This window comes from Muscardinus avellanarius, assembly GCF_963383645.1.
Source record: "Muscardinus avellanarius genome assembly, chromosome: 13".
Lineage (NCBI taxonomy): Eukaryota > Metazoa > Chordata > Mammalia > Rodentia > Gliridae > Muscardinus > Muscardinus avellanarius.
The window spans coordinates 30,799,317-30,812,681 of record NC_137799.1 but is presented as its reverse complement, the minus strand read 5'-3'; the positions used below and the strand labels follow the sequence as shown (position 1 = coordinate 30,812,681).

Below are 13,365 nucleotides of genomic sequence, written 5' to 3'. Positions count from 1 at the left end.
CAGGCTCCGGACCCGTCCTCGGGGGCCCCAACACTGGCCTTGCCTCACGGCAGGCTCCGATGCCGGCCTCGCTGACCCCAGCACCGGCCTAACCCCTCAGCAAGTTCCGGACCCGACCTCGGAGGCCCTAGCACAAGCCTTGCATCATGGCAGGCTCCAATGCCGGCCTCGCTGGCCCCAGCATCGGTCTAACCCCTCTGCAGGTTCCAATCCCGGCCACGGAGGCCTCAGTAGTGGCCTGACTCACAGCAAGCTCCGATGTCGGCCACTGGGCCCGGCGCCCGCCTAACCCCTCAGCAGGTTCCGATCACTGTCTCTGTGGTTAGTATTTCAAAGGTTCCAGTTGTAATGTATCAGATCTCTGCCTCCCCCGAATATTGGCCACTGGCATTGCCACTGCCTCCACCGTTTCAAATCCTTCCCAGGCTCTTTTTTCACTCTGAATGTTGTCCAGTGTTCCTAAGCATGCGTGATGGTAGCATTCGACATTTGGTGTAATTTCTCCAAAAAAATAAAGTTGGTAAGATCCGGTTTCTGCTTCTCCTGAATACAAGTCTCTACCACCATCGCGAAGAACTCTTTCAACACCGCATTTCTCCTTGGTCTCCGCTAAACTCTCTCCTTATATGTGATGTCTGAGATTCTTAACAATATAGAGAAATAGCAGTCCTCTTTCACGGCGAATTTTTCCATAAGTTCCAGTGCATTTAGATAAGTTTTGTCTGCATCTCCAGTGTCCTGGCATCCATAACGGCTTTCTTACCACCTCTCCGATATTTTTCTTTATCTTTTTCTGTTCTGGGCCCGGTTTCTCCAGGGGTCTGGCGTGCTACTCGCAGTTCAGCCGGGACCCAGAGTCCCGCGATCCGGGCCCCAGCTGGCGTGCCCTGTGCTCGACCCCCGCCCAGAACCCAGCGTCTTACTGGGCCTTGTTTCTCCAGGGGTCTGGCGTGCTACTCGCAGTTCGGCCTGGGGCCCAGAGTCCCGCGACCCGGGCCCCATCTGGCGTGCCCAGCCCGCGACCCCTGCCCAGAACCCAGCGTCTTACTGGGTCTGGTTTCTCCAGGGGTCTGGCGTGCTACGCGCAGTTCGGCAGGGGCCCAGAGTCCCGCGACTCGGGCCCCATTAGGCGTGCCCCGCCCGCGACCCCCGCCCAGAACCCAGCGTCTTACTGGGCCTGGTTTCTCCAGGGGTCTGGCATGCTATGCGCAGTTCGGCCGGGGCCCAGGGTCCCGCGACCCAGGCCCCGGCTTTTGTGCGCCGCGCGCGACCCCTGCCCAGAACCCAGCGTCTTACTGGGCCTGGTTTCTCCAGGGATCTGGCGTGCTACTCGCAGTTCTGCCTGGGGCCCAGAGTCCCGCGGCCCGGGCCCCATCTGGCGTGCCCAGCCCGCGACCCCAGCCCGGAACCCAGCGTCTTACTTGGCCTGGTTTCTCCAGGGGTCTGGAGTGCTATGCGCAGTTCGGTCTGGGGCCCAGAGTCCCGCGACCCGGGCCCCATCTGGCGTGCCCAGCCCGCGACCCCCGCCCAGAACCCAGCGTCTTACTGGGTCTGGTTTCTCCAGGGGTCTCACATTCTACTTTCAAACTACACTCCCTCCCATCCCCTTTTTATTTTTAATTATTATTTGGGGGGGGGGGGTCTTGGGATGGAACCCAGAAGCATTTGACCTCTGAGCTACACCCCCTTGCCCTATTTTTTATTCTTTATTTTTTGAAACAGGGTCTTATTAAGTTGCGGAGGGCCTCACTAAGTAGCTGAGGCTGTCCACAAACTGCACTCCTCCAGTCTCAGCCTCCCAAATGCTGGGATTGCAAGTGTGAACCACCACTCCCAGCTTCTATTTTTAATTTTTAAACAATATCTTTTGAAACAAGTTGCTAAGGCTTGCATCAAAACTGTAATCTGTCTCAGCTTGTCAAGTATTGGGATTACAGGTGTGGGCCACCATACCCGGCTAAAAACTTTCTAATAAGCAATTTTTTCACACTATATTCTGCTTTTTATTTCTTAGGCTGCAAATGCATATTTCCAACATAAGAGTCAAAGCCACATAAAATAAAACCATGAATTTATCTATTTCCTGTGAATATACAGCTAAGAGGTTTAGGTACATGGAGAGAGCCATGCCATAGAGTAGAACTACCACAGTCAGGTGGGTTGCACAGGTTGAAAAGGCTTTGCCTCGGCCATCCACTGAGCTCATTCTCAGGATGCTGGAGAGGATGAAGGCATAAGAGATACAGATGAGTAGCACTGGCATGGGAAGCAGCAGCACACTGATCACCAGCATGATCAACTGCACCATGGATGTATCTACACAAGTCAGTTTCAAGACAGCCAAAATCTCACAAGTGAAATGACTGATGATGGCATTGCCACAGAGAGACAGCTGCAGCACAAGCACTGTTTCCAGCAGGGCAGTAAGGCAGTCTGTCACCTAGGAGCCAGCTGGGATCTGCACACAGACCCTCCTGCTCATGATGAGGGTCTTGCAGATGGCCACATACTGGTCATAGGCCATCATGAAAAGGAGCACACACTCAGTGGAGCCCTTGGCAAGAGAGAAGTACATCTGAGAAGCACATCCTGAGAATGAGATGGTGTTTTTCCATGAAACAAAGTTTATGAGCATCAGAGTGAGAGCAGAAGAGGTATACCAGATGTCCAGAAAAAAAGAGGTTGCTGAGGAAGAAGTACATGGGAGTGTGCAGGTGAGAATCCAGGATGGTGATGGAGATCAGAATGACATTGCCCAGCAGAGTGCTCAGGTACATCAGCAGACATAGCACAAATATGATTACCTTAACTTTGGGATAGTGAGAAAACCCCAGGAAGACAAAACCTGTTACAGATGTCCCATTTGGTTTGGACATTTTATTATTTTATGTTCATCTGCCCATGCATAGATGGAAATCTCAGAAAAATATATTTGAAATGATTATATAGTTTTTCTTGACCATTTCATTCCCTCCTTTCAATCTGTAGCAGTGAATAAATGTATATATTTTATATATTTAAATTTCTAAACCCTGCCAACTTTCAGAATTTTTGTTAGAAGTGCCTGACAGCTACTTCTTCCTGTCAGTATTACTGGCAATATTACATTAATTATTCATTCATCCATTTATTTGACATTTATTGAATACACCATAGGACACTGAGGATCAGGTGCTGACTTATACAAAATCTGCTCTCAGCAATGCATAATCAAATATAGTACGCAATAAAGTAGTAAATAACTATAATACCACAACATATTTATGCCTAGGGATACAAACATAAAAGAACTGTAACTCCATGTTAGAGACAACTGCTCAATAAGATGTTCTGAAAAATTGTATCTATCTAAAAATGCATTAGACCCAACTGGGATCAGGGAAAATTAGCTAGACAGAGAGCTCTTTTGTTAATAAAAAGTTGCAATAAGAAATAACTTCATGCCAAGTGTTGTGGCACATGCCTATCATCTCAGTAAATTGGAGACTGAGACAGAAAGATCACAAGTTGGAGGCCAGTCTCAGCAACTTAGCAAGAATAACCTCAGCAACTAGTGAGACTCTGAAAATAAAAAATAGAATGAAATAGGACTGGAGGTGTAACCCAGAGTTAGAATTTCCCTGGGTTCAATCCCCAGTACCACAAAAAGTAAAACTAACTTCACAAATTTTCAGATGGTTTAATATGACAGATGGATATATTTTACTCTAAATAATGTCAGAAAAAAGGCTAGGGAGATAAGTAAAGGCCCAAAAATACCTAAAAATCACTCAAATAACACCTGATTTCTATCCTCAAGAGTGAATGTTTGAATATGAAAATAATCTTGAACCCATTCTTTCTTAGAAATAAAAACATTTTTCAAGTTATATACTTTCTCACTTGAATCAAATTACAGCATATCTCACAACTGATCACATATACAGACATGCTTAAAATTACTATTTTCTGCCGGGCGTGGTGGCGCACGCTTGTAATCCCCGCGCTTGGGAGGCAGAGACAGGAGGATTGCTCAGGTTCAAAGCCAGCCCTGCGTGCTGGCTTAGGAGACCCTGTTTCCAAATTTTTAAAAAAAATGTAAAAATAGGTCTGTCAGTGTAGCCCGGAGGTAGAAGGGCTTCCAGGAACCCCAGTACCACAAAAAAAAAAAAAAAATTACTCTTTTCTAAGACAGAACTCAAATGAAGCATAACATACACAGGCTTTATACCCATTCTTTCCTACCTCTCCAAGTTCATTTCCTAACACTGCATCTCCCACCACAAGTTTCTGCTCTAAAATGGCAACCAACCATGGTTCCTCATGCTTATGTTGGATTCAAAGTACCCATGAGACATCATGAGAGAGACAATTAATATCCAGTTAGGATGTACAACTCTAGATCACAGGAGATTTATGAAGTAGAAGTTCACAGATATTTTTAGCCTCTATATGGGTGATACTTGGAACTGTAATTACAAAGATAAAATTCCTCAGGAACATTATCTAGAGAAAAGAGGTCAATAAAGACCAGGTTCCTGGGAAAGTCCCAAACAATTTGGGAGGGCATAGGAAGATCACCCTCTATTCATTCAAAGTAAAGATAAGAAAAATACAAGAACCAAAAAATATGATGTAAATAGAGAAACTGGGTGGGAGAGCTTCAAAAATGTCACATTTACTGATGCTAAAGACAAGACCAATGAGGTAAGAATTAGAAAACTAGTAGCAAACTCCCTTCTGACTCCTGCCTTTCTCCATTGTTTGCAAATTAGCTAGAATTTAAGTCTAAATATAAAGTGCATACTTATAAGTGATGCTTATTCTTTGCCTACAATTCAGAAAAGCACACTTCAAAGCATGTAAATCTGCTGATTTACTTATGTTAAAGTCATTTTGATTACTGATTTACTATATATATTTATACCAAACAACACATACATCTTTTAGGAATTATGTATAAACTTAATATTTTTTATTAGGATTCCTTTTTGATCCCTTATACTACCTACTAAAATATTTGTATTGTCATTTCTTACTAAATGTTTATTGGATTCATTTAACCAAATCTAATATATACAATGTATTAATGGTAAGGTTTGGAGGAGGGAGATGTGGAAGGGAAGAAGGAAGATAGAGTAAAGAAAACAGTTCAAATAATGTCATGTGCATAAACAAAAGTATCAATGCCAATCTCACTAATATGTATGGGGAGGAAAGTGGGGTTTTCAGGGTTGAATGCAGAGGGAAATACACTAAGAAACGTGTGTGTGTGTGTGTGTGTGTGTGTGTGTGTGTGTGTGTGTTTAAATCTCACTAGGATACACTATAATGTATAATTACAATGAACCAGTAAAAGTATAAAACATCTAAGGTATAATTTAAAAGTCTTTTTTTTTTCTTTGCAATACTGGGAATTGAACCTGGGGTCATTCTACCTCCAAGCTACACCCTCAGCCCTATTTTTTATTATTTATTTGGAAACAGGGTCTCATTAAGTTGCAGAGGGCCTCACTAAGTAGCTGAGGATGGCCACAAACCTTCAATCCTCCTGTCTTGGAACTGGTAATAATAAATAATAAATGTTTTTGAATAATAAACAATACATGAAAGTTTTAAGTAGAGCTTTATTCTTTGTACAAAGTTGTATTAGTGAAGCATATTACACTCAGACACATACATATGTTATATTCCTCACCTCCCATCACTGGACTGTGAGCTTATTAGTAACCTGCTCCATACTGTGCGAGTAGAGTAGTAGCATGCACAGAATACGTTTAACACCATATGGAAGTCTTGCACATGGTTTCTAGTACGTTAAAAATGAGTTAATATTCAAAATAATTCTCTGTGGCAACATAAAAATATGAAGATTCCTCAATTTATTATTTATATCTACAATCTTACCTATGACATTAAGTAAATTAAGACATTATGACATTAAGTTGAATTAAGAAATAAAAGTTGGACTTCCGGGAAGATGGCGACCGAGAAAAGCGGGGCTTAAGAGCCCCGCTAACAACAAATCTCCATTACCACAAAATCAGCGCCTTTCATAGCCAGAAAACACCATCACCAGTGAAACAAAAAATCACCAGGCTCCAGAGAGAAAGCGGACTGAGAACAGAGCCACAGAGGAGATACACCGGCCTCACGCCCGAGGACGTGGCAGACGCGGCAGCAGCGCCATACTGCCGGCGGCACCGGCGAATTCGCGGGACTGCTACAGCAAGCCGAGGTGAGCCACTGTGGAACAGCCAGGCGGGATTTCTCCGCGCAGAGAACATCTAAAGCTCCCAGTGGCCGAACTCAGCACACGCTGCAGGGATTCAGAGTGGAAATAAAAACCAAGAAGAAAAACGCCAGCCCCACAACCGAGGGCGTAGCAGCTGCGCCATATTGCCACCGGTGGCAGCAGCACCGAATTCAGCGAGGCCAGTACAGCTACATCTGCATACTCAAGAACAGTGAGTCAAATTGCAGGCCACAGAGGAGAAATCCCAGTACTGTATTCCCTGGGACTTGACCCAGTGGGGGAGGGGTGGTGGCAGAGATATCACACCATAGGAGAACTTGCAACCTGGCACCCCCCACAGTCTAAAGCAGCCTCTATCGACTCTCTGGGTCGGAGACTCTGTGATAAAAACCCAGTAAAGGAGTAGTGGGGTCTGAAATACTACTGACTCGAGATCCAGAACACCTTAAGTGAAGTCATAGTGACCCAAGAGAAGAACCCAGAGAAGGCACAAACATCCGAAATCATGGGAAAGAGGAATAATACTGGAGCAATAAATGCCCACAACCCCACAACATCAGAACCCGATAAAACTGAAAATCAGAGATTTCTAGAAGATCAAATCAGGAAAATAACTGTAGAAATAATAGAGGTGCTTCGAAAAGAACTCAGAGAGAGCCAAAAAGAGATAAAGGATGCAATTAATGAAGTAAAGGCCTCAATTCAAAGCACAAACAACCAATTAGAACACATGGAGAACAGAATCTCGCTCTTAGAAGATGAGCAATCCAAAAATGAATGCATAGTTTCTAATCTAGAAAAAAATATCCGACAGCAGGAATCTGATATTGAAGAAATATGGGCTCATTTTAAGAGAGCTAACCTAAGAATAATTGGAATAGAGGAGGGAAAAGAAAGTGATACCAAAGGGATCAACAATCTCTTCAAGGAAGTAATAGCAGAAAATTTTCCAAACATAGAGCAAGAGGTTGATACAAAGGTCCAGGAAACTTATAGAACTCCCTTTAGACAGGATCGGAGAAGAGGATCCCCACGCCACATAATTGTCAAAATGACCAATGTGGAAGACAAGCAGAGAATCTTAAAGGCAACAAAAGCAAAGGGCCAAGTGACATTCAGAGGCAAACCAATTAGAATCACTCCAGACTTCCCAAACCAAGTTATGAGAGCCAGAAGGGCTTGGAGTAACATATTCCCAATTCTGAAAGAAAACAACTTCCAGCCAAAAATTTCCTACCCAGCAAAACTTTCTATCAAATTAGATGGAGAAATAAGAAGCTTCCATGACAAACAGAAACTGAAGGAATTTATGTCTTCAAAACCAGCACTAGAGAAAATACTCAAAGAGATTAACTACAAAGAAGAAATAGGTAACACACTCCAGAACTAGAGAAACAAGATTTTCCATTCAACAGACAACTAAGATTGGTTATCTGTGGAGATTCATTATTTATGTTAGTCTTTTACCTATCTCTAAAGGGTATTGTTTGCCTTTATTGTTGTTAATCTTTAGGATTTCTAGTTGGAATATTAATATACCTTCAGATATAGCAATTGGAAATATTTTATTCAATTCTATTAGTAACTGTTAACTCTGTTTACATTGTCTTTGGATATACAATTTTTTTTAGGGAGTTTGTACACTCTTCTGTTGCCTGTGCCATTGAAATCATATCCAAGAAATCACTGCCAATTTCAATGTTGTGAGGTTTAATGACCCAGATTTTCTCCTAAAAGTTTATAGTCTTAAGATTTATATTTAGGTCTATTATCTATTTTGAGTTAATACTTGTATATGGGATTAGGTAAGGGTCCAATTTTATTCTTTTCCATGTAATTATTATTTTCTAACAATATTTAGTTAAAAGATTAATATTTCCACCACCAAATGTTCGTGGAAACCTTGTCAAAAATAACTTGACAATATAGGGAAGAATTTAGCTCTAGGCTTTTATTTAACTCCAATGGTTTATATATCTGCCTTTAGAATAGTACTACACTGTTTCAATTATTGTAGCTTTATATGGTTTGAAATCAGAAAAAATATATCTTCTAGCTTTGTTCTTTTTCAAGATCGTTTTGGGTACCTAGAGTCCATATTCCATATTAGGATAGATTTTTTTCTGAAAAATAAATATATAAATATATGATAGTTTCACCTAAAAAATAGAAAAAAAATATTCTCTGGTAAGAAAGAAAGCAAAAAAAAATATTGAAATGTTATCTTTAAGTCATCAAAAGCTGGGTATCAGACAAATGAAACTGTTATGTGAGATTATCATTTTTAATTTTAGATAAATTGCCATAATACTAGATGTCAACTACTAAGCCAAGCATGGGAAGGAGAGATAGGGAGAGAATGGGGTGGGGATTGGGTGTGGGTTGACTGGGAAAAGTGTGCATGTATGTCTACAAAAGTATGTATCCTACTATGATGTATGAATACAGTGCACCAATAAAAAAAATACTGACTCATAGCCAGGTACATGCAAAAAAAAAAAGAAATAAAAGTTATAAACTCTTAGCCCTAAGCATTTAATGTAGTATCTCAGAGGGGAAAGAGGACAATGGTCACTTGTACTTTTACAAGAGATGGATGCCTCCCCAACAATAATGCCCCATAAGAAATGAGAGCACTGTCCTTGAAGTGTGAGATTGGGGCTCTAATTACCATCCTCTAACTTACTGGTATGCATCATTAGGCAAATTGCTTTATATTTCTTTAGCATTTGGTTTTCTAATCATACAATGAGAATAATAATTTCTACCATGCATAGCCCTCACAAATTTAGATTAACTTGGCTCAAACTCACCCCCCAAATGTGGAGTATTAAAAATATGAATCCCATAGAGATTGAGAGTGGAATAGTGGTTCCCAGAGACTGGGGAGAGATGAAGGAGAAGGGAAGAATGAGGAGACACTGGTTAGTGGGTACCAAGTTCTAGTTAGGAAAGATTAACAAGTTCTAGTGCGCTATTGCATGGTGGAATGACTACAGATCATTATAATGAATTGTACATTTTGAAAAGCTACAAGAAGGAATTTTGAACATTTTCATGGTGAAATGATAATATTTGAGGATAGAAATATGTTTATCCTTGTTTGAACATTATACAATCTGCATATATATGGAAATATCACCTGGTATTCCATAAATATATAAAATTTTTATGTTTTTATTTATCAGATAATATGAACTTTTTAGTGTATGTGGCACTGGGAGTTTGACCTGGAAAATTCTACTTCTGAGTATTAGCAATATTTTATTTTATTTCATTTTTTTAAACAGGGTCTTACTACATTGTGGAGGGTCTCACTAAGTGCTAAGGCTGGTGAAGAACCTGTGATCCTCCTGTCAGCCTCCCAAGTGTACACCACCATACCCAGCTAAAATGAATTCAAATTAGAAATAAATTCTCCTTCCCCAATCCCAGTTTCATGGCATCTCTAATATTTCAGAGAATCATGAAGGATTTATGATTTTCCTGATTCCTATAACTGTATTTGCCTATATGCTGCTCAAACCTGGGCCACAATGACTCAGAAAAAAAATACTACTTTCTTCACAGTTGGTCAAGATATTAGCACCCTAACTCTTGGTAACTATGAAACACTTCCCTGATTATTTCCAGATTGGTTCATGATAGACATTTCTGGCCACTAACATCAATTTTGGTCATAGCACACCTCCACTTCTGTGGGAATATTTTTCTATTCCCAGTTTTCTTACTCTCTCTCTCTCCATTGTTTCCTCTCTGCTGCTCTCTGGCCTCCTTCTCAGAAAGGAAACAATGAAGTCTCCTGTTTCCTTACAGAGGAACTCTCGCTCATTCCCTTGCCCTTGTCTTACATCTGACAGTCTCAGCCAGAACAAATCATTCTTTGTAGACTCTTTTCCTTTAGTTTCCTGTCCAATAAGGACTTACCGGGGTCTTGAAAGGATCACAGTTTTATTCATTGGTCTATGCCATTTTTATTTCTTAATACATGGGTAGTATTTGACTCATCACAGTTTATTGAAAAGACCCCTTCCTCACTGCACTGCAATGCCACATTTGACATCAGTTCATTGCAGATGGGCATATTTGGGACCTCTGGTTCTGGTCTCCAGTTGTTTTTCTATCCGTGCCTCACCACTGTTCCATTAATTGCAGGTTTAAAACTCGTCTTGATTTCTGCTCCTCTATATTTTTTCTTCACTATAGATTGTTTGGTAAGTATTGGTATTCATATATTTTTGGTAAGTATTGACATTCATCAATTTTCACAATGCACCTGCTGGGATTTTGAATGTATTGGACCTAAATATTAGATTAAAGAGAACTGACATCTTTATAACATTGAATCTTTCAGTCCATGAGAAAGATATAGAAATTCCATTTCAGTCTTCTGTAATTTCTTTTAGTAATTTTTAACTGGGTTTTTTTTTGTATGTATAAATGTCTTGCACATATTTTATTAGATTTGTTCACATGTTTTTATGTTTTGGTACTATTGTAAAATGTTTATTTTTTCTTTATGTTATTGGTTGTAATGACTTTTCTATGCTAATTTTATATCCAACAATCTTGCTAAATTCACTTACTACTTCTAATAATTCATAGACAATTGGATTTTCTATGTACACATATTGTCATCTGTAAATAAGAACAGATTTCTTTCCTTCTCTCTCTTATATCAGATCATATTATCTCTCGCTTATATCTTTCGTTATAGTTATGATTATAAATTCCAGTACAAAACTGAATCTGTGGTGACAGCATGCATTCTTATTTTTTATCTCATTTATTATAAACACTGATATGTAAATTCTTTCTAATTCCTTACTATTTCCTAGTAGTACCACATGTTATGTGTTATAATTTATCTCTTCCTTTCTGCTTTCTTTGGAGCAATGTTTCATTTATCTTTTACTCAGTTTTATTTTTGCTATCAGAGGGTGCTCACTGAAATAAAAATATGCACCTCTGACGTATAAGATTATAATATACACTTTGTCATTTCAGAACAAATATGAGACCTCAAACTCCAAACTTAACTGCTTCTAGTTTTTGTGTTACTGCTATTTTAAGGTTTAATTCTGTACAGTTTAAAAGCTGTAATCTGTAGGATTGTCATTTGTACACTTGACCTTTATTTAGATTGTTCTATGTATCCACTCGTCCTCATGTTTATCATCCCTATATATTTCTCTCTGTCATTTTCTTATCCTCTCAGTAGTTATTTACCCATTTTGGACTTCTTTTGAAACAAGTTTGCTAGAAATAATTATTGTGGAAGATTTGGAGGAGGGGTATATCTGAAAATGCTTTCATTTTGTTTTCTTTTCTAAAGGATATTTTCACTCAGTATATTGGTTGAAAACTATTTTCTTTCAATTTTTTAAAGAACTATCTCTCTCTCCAGGCATGGTGGTGCATATTTGTAATCCCAGGATGTGGGAGGCTGAGACTGGAGGATTGAAGGTTCAAGACCAGCTTCAGCAATTTAGCAAGACTCTCAGTAGTATAGCAAGACTATTTTAAATTTTAAATGAAAAGGGCTGGGGTATAGCTCAGAAATAGAATGGGGTTTCAATCCCCAGTACCCCCCAAAAAACCTCTATTTTCTGATATTCATTGTTTCTGCTGAAATCTTCTGTCTCTTTACTGCTTTTTTGAAGAAATAAATATGTGGGTTTTTTCCACTTTAGCTATTTTTAATAGTTTCTCTTTACTGTTGGTTTCTAAGATTTTATGATGTGATCCTTACATGTGGCTTTCTTATTTGTGACTTGGTATCTTTTGTAAGTTGAGGGAATCATTTACTACTAGTCCATTTTTCTTTGACCCCATATCTTTTCTCTCCTACATGTCCAGCTAGACTTTTCATCAGGCCATATATAGTTTTTAGTCTTTTTCTGTTGTCCCTTGTTCCTCTTCATTCACATCTGTATATTTTCTATAGATCTGTCTTCCAACTTGATGTTCCTAGACCTCATCTGATCTGCTGTTAAATCCATTTTGTTTTTTATTCCAATCATTGTGTTTTTCAGCTCCACACTTGTTATTTCATTTTTTTTCACATAATTTCTAGTGCTCTGTTTATCTCTTCTACTTCTCACTGGGTCCTCTATGTCCAGATACATGCTAACATTAGCAAGAGTCTGTGTCTGATAGCACCTATATTTGGATCACCTAGGAACCTTTTAATGGTCTTTTTCCCTTGGTCCTGTTTTTTAATATTCCTTATAACTTTTATTAAATGTCAATTATATATGTAGACAATGTAGGATCTCATTTCTTAAAAGAGGATTCACTCTGTCTTCCAGAAGAAACATTGAGAAGGAGATATCAACATATCAAAGATAGATTAAAATAATTTAATTGGATTTCAGACTTGGTGAATCTTATCTGATATCTGGCTTTCCTTTCTTTAATTTTATTTTCCTTCATGACCCCAACTGACACTCTGAAGATTTTATCAGGGAGTTTTATTCTTCATAGGCCCTAATCTTTGTTTTCATCTCACAATCACTATTAGACTGCCAAAATCTCACCTAGCATTTTAGTCATATTGTTAATCAATTTATTGGCCTTTGACTAGCCTAAAAACCATCAAATGCCTCATAAATCAAGGGCCACTGTGGGGATCACTAACTTGTACCTCCCTTCACATTAATCCTTGGGTTCTCAAGGACAGCGTATCTTAGCAGGACCAAATTCAAGCTTTATCATTTCAGATCCATACTATTGCCAAAGTCTATTGTCTCTTTTCTCCTTCTTAGCAGTAGCCTTCTGCCCATCAACAGGCAACAACTAAAAATTAATAAGTCTTCCCAGAGAGAAAAAGAAGAGCACAGAATGTTGTCTCAAATAAACTTCTTTTCTCTCAAGAATCTTAGTTCCTCATATTCTGACTTCTTCAAAAACAATATAATTCATTAAAAATGGCTTATTTAACCTAAATTTTCTACATTTCTTACTGAGATCATTAGCTACTCCTCTATAGTCAGAGAAGCTGCACAATCCTGTTAACATTTTCTTAAACATTCTTGTCTCCCTGGCTGTGGTATAAACTCTATGAGAGCAAAAATTGTTTGTTCTGTTCACCAATTTATCTGTGTGCCTAGAACTGTGCTAAGTAAATA

General features: G+C 39.4%; 1 pseudogene across 1 annotated transcript in view; it reads right to left on the bottom strand.

The window, feature by feature from the left end:
* The window catches only part of LOC308272139 (olfactory receptor 13F1-like), a 57,677-nt pseudogene extending 54,801 nt beyond the window's left edge, over positions 1 to 2,876 (bottom strand). The window contains exon 1 of the transcript in view: positions 2,054 to 2,876. The product of the transcript in view is annotated as an olfactory receptor 13F1-like (transcript). The remainder of the gene's footprint in view (positions 1 to 2,053) is intronic.
* Positions 2,877 to 13,365: the final 10,489 nt, after the last annotated feature.